Below are 8145 nucleotides of genomic sequence, written 5' to 3'. Positions count from 1 at the left end.
TGGTTACCCAATAAAAAATACCAAATAAAATAAAACATAATTAAAATTAATTAGAAATTTATGCATTTTCAAATTAAAAATATCGAAAAAATTAAAATAAATGAAATAAATTTGAAGTAACATAAAAAAAATAATTTATTAGCTTTAAATCTTTTTTATTTTCTTTTTTTTTTTTCTCTCCCATTTTCCCTCGGGAGGCTATGGTTGTTTTTTTCCACATTAGATTCTTTTCCTTAATTGAGGTTTGCAGACCATGCCCTGATTTTGACCAACTAAGTCACAATTAGCGGATAGTTGGATTCCAAAACCACATTATAAAGGGAGTGGTGCCCACTGGTTGATAAGCTGTCTACAACAAAAAATTGAATTATCGTAGATTAATCCAAATAATGGTTGAATTTCCTAGAAAAAGCACCTCACAAATCATGGTTACCCACTTGTCACCTTAAATTTTCCTCTTCAATGTAAATCACTTTGTTAGATTCCTTAATTTAACTAAACATTCAACATTAGCCAACCAAGTTTGAGCATGTAAATTTTCTCCCCATTATGGTTTCTTCCTTTTGGGTTATCTATTCGACTCTGGTAACCATAGCCTTTTTAGTATTGCTCTCAAAAATACCCTGAATTTGGGTGGGTAAAAACTTGGAATAAAGTCAAGTCAACCTTTGGATCCAAACAAAAAACTTGGTATCTTGGCCGAGACATGAAGGATAAGATTATCATACTTAGCTACACGTAACTTGGAAACCTCTAATTTTCTTTTTGAATGTGACAACCCCCACCAAATCTTAGAGATCTCCTATTCTTCAAGATAAAAAAAAAGGTGAACGGTTTGTTTTTGTTTATTTCTTTATTTATAATATATATATTGCAAATATTATTTAAAGGGTGTTTATGTAAATTTGTATTAATTTTATATTAATTCTAAACTAAATTTTACATGTGAAATTACTAATATACCCTTATTTTCAACTTTTTCATATCTTAATTCTATTTTTTTTCTTTCCTTTCCTTCCTTTCCCCACCCTCTTCATTTTATTCGGGGAAAAAAAGGGAAGAAAAGCTATCATCTTATTCGGGAAAAAAAAAAGCTAGGGAAGAAAAATAAAAAAGAAGAAAACAAAGAAAGAAAAATAAAATGGAAAAGATAAGTCAAAAGTCTTATAAAACAAAAGTTTGTTTAGAACCTAAATATTTTTAATATTTTTGAATATATTTTAAAAATAATTTTTATATAGGGTGCTTTATTTTCAATCATTTTATATGCTTGTATTATTTATTTTTCTAAAACAACTATTAGGAAAAAAAATAAAAAAATAAAAAAAAACTAAAAAAATATTATTTGAAAACATTATGTTCTCTATTTTTAAGAATAAAAAATAATTTTCTATTTTTAAGAACAACAAATTAGTTTTTTGATTATCAAACATGTTTTTCTATATATATTTTTAAGAATAGAAAACTATTATCGAAAATAGTTATCAAATAGACTCAAAATATAGTTAGGGTTTTCATGAGTAGATTTGAAGAGGTTAAAGAAGGGTATTTTGATTATTTCATATGTAAATTTTATTTAAAAGAAAAAGAAAAAAAAAGGGTGATGTCTAGGTAGATTGGATGAATGTTTTTTAGAGCATATTTGACAGTGATTCTATGAAACATTTCTTATAATTTTAACACTTGAATGATAAACAATTTATAATATTATAAATGTTAAAAACGTTTTGTAGAATCGTTACCAAACGGTCCTTAGTGAAAAATGATATTTCTAATGAATGTGTAAAGAGATTGAATGGATATTTTTAACAACCCTCTACTTCTTAAGATTATCACAATTATAACGGAAATAAAACTTAATGAAATGAGAAAGAAATGATTATAGAAAAGGAAAAACAAGAGAAAAAAAGGGCATTGAATAGGGCCATGTAGTTCATTGATTGCAATTAACAGCAGGCAGAGAAAAGTGTAGAGGGGAGAAAAGGACATTGACAACAAAGAAGAAAATTAAGAAAAAAGTGTGAGATTCAACGAAAAAGAAGGAAAATGGGATGAATGGCCAACAATAGTTGATGAACTATAAAGAATAAACAATGAGGCAAGGGAGTCAAAAGGTAATACGGGGGAAAGTAGATGGGAACACGTGATGGAAAGTAACAAGAATAAAGGAAATTTTCAGCAAGGAATAAATGCTATGTCTTCATCTATGAAAGCAAAGAAAAAGGATCAACCAGCTTTGCAACTTTGAGTGAGCCTTGCAGTTTTGGCTATATATTTCACATAGGAATAAACGATGACATTTTATATGGTATTGTAAAGTGTTTTTCATTACTAAAAATTTAAAGTATGTTTAGAAATGTTTTCGAAAATTACTCTCAAAAAATAGTTTTTGATACATCATCCTTATTGTGTCTCATAGGATTACACCACTAAAAAGATAGATATCCCTTGCCCAATTAGAATGATAAAGTGCAACATTATTGAAGGTCATTGCCAAACAGATAGACATTCTTGTAAAGTCAGAATGACAAAAGGCAATATCGAGACTGAAGGTTGCACTACTAGAAAATTCATCATTAAAAGTATGCATTTTACTTCTAAAAATATTTTCTAACAAAAAACATTTGTATCATATTCATTTTCCTAAACCTGTTGTTAGAACTTAGAGGTATCCCAATCAAATTCCTACTTTGTCACCCCAAGTATCTTAGAATGAAAAATTAAACATATAAGAAAACATCAAGTTTTTAAAACAATTTTTCACTCTGTTTTAAGGACAATTGACAATAAAGCATATCTTTATAATTTTATCCTTAAAAAACAAAAAATAGTTCTTGAAAACAATTCCCCAACATAATATATAATTTCGCATGTAAGGGGTTATTTCTTGGCTACATTCATTGGTTCAAATCCAATAATAACCTAACCCTCCATATATTTTACCTTTCATTTTGAATCATTTTGGATCATTCTTTCAAGTATTTTATTTTTATATTTTTTTATATTTAAAGCAAACATGAAAAAAAAAAAAAATCATATTTCTTAATTTTTTTTCTTTCTTTACAACTTTCGGAACCAAACATGACCTTAAGGAAAAATTCTTAGTTTCTTTAAAATTCTTATGATATTTTAATGAATAGACCCCAAAAATTAAAATAAGAAAAACAAGATTTTTGGATTTGATTTTAATGCTATGTTTGGCTTGAAGAGTGCTAAAGACAGGATAAAAAGAATATTAAGAAAAATATTTTTTTTATTTAAGTCTTGTGTATATATATATAAAAGGAAAAATGAGTGAATAAATTTTAAAAAGTATATAAAAATAATTTATTAATTTTAAATATAATTTTTATTTTTAAAATTTTTTAAGTGTTTTCAATTATTTTTCTTTTTGAGTTCCCAAAAACAATTTTATTCATAAAAAATAATGGAGAATTGCTTTGAAAACTTATTCACAAGAACTATTTTTTGAGAACTGTTTTTTTTTTTTTCGAACAGACCCCAAAACTTTGACAAGCGTGCCCTATATAAACTTGACCACACAAATTAGCATTTAAATGTGTACACACTGTGAGTTGTGTAAATCAAGTGAGCATGCAGCTCTACTGCAATAACAAAAATGGAAAAATTCACAGTAATTAATTGCCCATGAGAAAAAAGAAAAAAGAAAAAAGAAAAAGAAACAGATGGTTACTTTGATACCAAAAATATTGAACTTTGCCTTATTTTTTCATCCTTTAAGGCCTGTGACTAGGAACAACCATGACCAAAACTCCAGTCTCTGCAACCCAGTCTCAGCAGCTAAATATTGGTATATGAATCTCTCTGCCTTCCAAGTTCCAAATTCTTGGGTTTTTTTTTTTAATTTAAATTGTTAAAGTTTGATGCTGACTCAGACTCCAGCAAATGCAGAGTGGATATTAGAGAAATTTGATGGGTCTAGCTGTTGAGTGATGTGAAAATGGACCACAGTATGAGTGATTGCAGCAGCTTAGCTTTCTGATGGGACCCAAACTGGTTTTGCTTTTGTCTATAGTGCAGTCTTTGTGGGATATTTGGTCCCCCCTCCAATGAAATATGTTGGATATTTATTTATTTATTTATTATGAAGTGTACAAACCAACACATTCAGGTCCAAACAATTGAATGGTAAAAAGAAGAGTTAGTTAAATATTTGACTATGAGGTAGGGATACCAAGTCAACGCAGATACATCATGTTTGGTTCAAGGAAAATAAATAAAAAAAAACAAGTATAATTGAAATCAATAAAGAAAACATACAAAAACATACATACATTCCTTCATATATATATATATATATATATATATATATATATATATATATATATATATATATGTATTCTTTTATTATATATTTTTTTCTTTTCTTTTTCCTCAAAAATTGTAAGAATCATCCCTTGATTTAGAGTTAGAAAGCCAACTTGAATTCAATTAGCATCTAACATAACAATAAAATTACAGGAGATTCTATTGTCGTTTTTGCTTATTCGGTATTAGTTCTTGATTCCCAGACTCACCTTTATCGTACTATCAATTTATCTATCTCTTACATAGTCCTCTACTTTTTAACAGTATAAAATGCATTAGATTCTTTTAGATCTAACACTCTCTTTCTTGTAGGAAGAGGTCCTCTTTAATGTCTTGTTAATTCTCTAAGACGAGTGAAAACAGTCCAAAAATAAATAAAATAAAAGTTTTTTTATCATATATTTTTTCTATATGTAGGGATACGTTTAAAAAATCATTTTATCTATCATTAATAAAACCATGTTTGGAATATGTGATTAGGAAATATTACTATTATTAATGCATTTATATTATCTTTTATAATGGAAATAGGAAAAAAAAATTAATTATTATGAAACTAAATTTCACACACATGAAAATTTTGATTCCTTTATTCTACATGATATTATGATTTATTTTTATTTTCATTTAATTTTAATTCCCATTTTCGTATACCAAACACACTTAAATGTACCAAAAACACTTTGAAATGAATATAGACATTTTTGTGCATGAAATAATTAATTTATCGAGATTTCATTTAAATCTTGGCTTACTATGACAAATTTTAATATATATATATATATATATATATATATATATATATATATATATATATATATATATTTTATGAGAATAGAGAAGAAAATGAATAAATATTTAGAAATGTATAAAAAATATTATTGAGCTCAAATTCACTTTTTTTTTTTTTGAAAAAAAAATTTGTACCCTCTATTGTTTTTCAACACTTTCTTTACCTTCAACTTTTGAAGGTTCAATCTTAATTAATGATTAATCTTATTTGTTTTTTAGACTGAAGTCTTGATGCATTATAAATATTTTAGTATAATTTGGCTTTTAGATCCAATCCGACTTTCAAATATTTTCTTTCAATACAAAAATAAAAAACTTGGTGTTTGTTTGTTTGTTTTTTACTTAATTCTAAGTAAAACTTAAAATTAAATAGTATTTAATCTTATTAAGTATTAAGTTATTTGTTTTTGTAACATTTTATTTTTATTAAGCATTAAAAATTAAAAGAAAAGTAGATATATTACTTTTTTTATATTTAGAAAAAATCAAATATTTTAGTTTTTTCTATTTAGTAAAAAAAAATTTATAATAAGTCATAAATAAAAAATAAAAAAACAAATAGCCTAAAATTTATCGGTTCAATGAAAAGCTAAAAAAACAAAAACTCATGGAAAAACACTACTTGAATATTTTAAAATGCTACCTTCGTCCTCAAACCAAATTAGACTTAGAGGCTTTACTTGGAAAACAATTTTCTAATTTAATTTTAATTATTTTTAAAAATATATTCTACCAATTAAATTTCTAAATAAAATTTTATTTTTAAAAATAAAAGAAAAAAATATTAATTTTTGATAACTATTGTCAAAAACATGCACAAACCTGCCCAAATCTTCATCATTTATTGAATTTCCACTCCACATCCCATATTATTTCCTCTTTCATTTTCTCCTTGAATGTCATGCATGCCCCATTTTTTTTTAGGGCATTCATGATTATTCCTTCATGAATTGTCAAGATCATAGAATGCTTGAGCATGGAACACAGACATGATACAATATAAACAAAACCCTAAAATGAAGAGTTGGCCAACACATACAAAGTCAATAGTCTCTAAGAGGAAAAACCAAAGAGAACATGCCTGGTACTCCCTGCCCAAACCTCTCTAAAATTTTATCTAATCCTCTTATGGGTCTTTGATGACTCTGCCCAAACCTCACACTTCTTCATTTATTTCCATGTATAATAAATATTCATACCTAAATCTGGTTCCAAGGTTCTGGCAGTTCTTCATGATATTTCTAGTCTCAGAAGACCACTATGGAATGCTTCTCTCTTACCCAAATCATTATGTCTACAACCATTTCCATATTGCATGGTCAAAATTTATGACAAATTCATCTTCTTACCTGTTACAATTCACTTTGTGAATGTGACATATCACATTTAAAGCAAAATCATTTTTAGTATGATCACTTTGAAAAATCATTTAATCTTTAAATATAAAAAATTATTTGAAATAATATTTTTATAACATAATATAATAGTAAAATACGACTTTTACTACATATTTAAAACAGTTTTATAACTCTATTGATTATTAAGAGTGCGTTTAAAAATATTTCTATTTAAAGTACTTTTTTTAAAGTATTTTTAAAAGAATTACTTACTAAATGCTTTGTCAGAAAATATTACAAATAATTTTTTAACTTTAAAAAAATATCTTCTTCATTTTATTGAACATCTCATTTTCTTGCCAAAGTATTTTATATTCAGCATTTTTTTAAAGTTAAAGTCAAATGGACGGTAACTAATTAAGGGGGTATTTAGTAAAACTTAATATTTTTTACTTAATAATTTAAGTCAATTTTAAGTTAAATTATACTTAAATTGTTAACTTATTACTTAATTTTTGCTTTAAGTATCAAAGTTGTTTGATAAAATTAATTTAAAAATTATTTTAAATCATCAAATTAATATATTTATCCTCATAAATTATAATTATGGTAAAATAAGTCAAATAACAATAGAGGTCATGGAGTAATAAATGAGATCGTAGAGGTAAGTAAAACAAATGAAAATAAAAATAAAAAGTAAAATTAAGATGTGGATTTAAAAATAAATTAATTATTTTTACTTATTACTTAAAGTTATTTTTTATTTTAAATTATACAATTAAATTATTTTACCAAATATATTTAATTTATTTAATGACTTTAATTAAGTTATTAAGTTGGTTTTCCAAACATCCCCTAATTCTTTAGATAATCATTTTTAAAAAAGTGGCCATATGTAATTTTTAAATTTTTTGTAATTATATATACACCATACCTCATGCAATTAGTATGTCTGATTATATTTGAATACCATATGCTCTATCATCAAAGGTACATATCATTCTTTATTCTAAAATTTAGACCAATGTCTCCTATTTGTAGTCAGGCCAATTTTATAAGAAATTAGAATAAGTATGATGGGTCTATAATTTGCACACATTATTATTATTATTATTATTATTACCAAAGCATTTTTTAAGTTTCAATCCAAACATGATAATTCTTAAAAATATTTCTAATAAAAATATTACTAATAAAAGCACATTGAATAAAAATATTTTAATTAAAATCACTCTCAAAACATGCTCTACTATGAATATGAGAAATGGTGATTAACAAGTAGTAAATATAATTTTTTTTTTTATATCCAATAATTATAATTATCTGAAACCTACTAAAATGGTAAGAGAATTAGAATGAGTATTTAATTATTTTCATGACAATAAATAAATAACAATTTTTACGTATAGGTGTCACGTGTTTTCCTAGTGTGCAGCTTATGCATCATGTGTTAGCTTTTTCTGACCTGCGTGATGGAGTTGACACATGCAATACAAGGTGAATTTGTTTCCATTTAAAATAATAATAATAATTTAAACTTTCCTTCATTCTTCATCCTTGAAATGACTTTTTAATAGTATAATATGTATGATCACATATATAAAATTATAATATAAGGATTAAATATTATGTCTAATTTTTAATGGTGCAAGTAGTTAGGGATTATCACTTCAAATAATGATAGATA

Source organism: Vitis riparia, chromosome 1, assembly GCF_004353265.1.
Source record: "Vitis riparia cultivar Riparia Gloire de Montpellier isolate 1030 chromosome 1, EGFV_Vit.rip_1.0, whole genome shotgun sequence".
Taxonomy (NCBI): Eukaryota; Viridiplantae; Streptophyta; class Magnoliopsida; order Vitales; family Vitaceae; genus Vitis; species Vitis riparia.
This window is presented reverse-complemented; position numbering follows the sequence as displayed.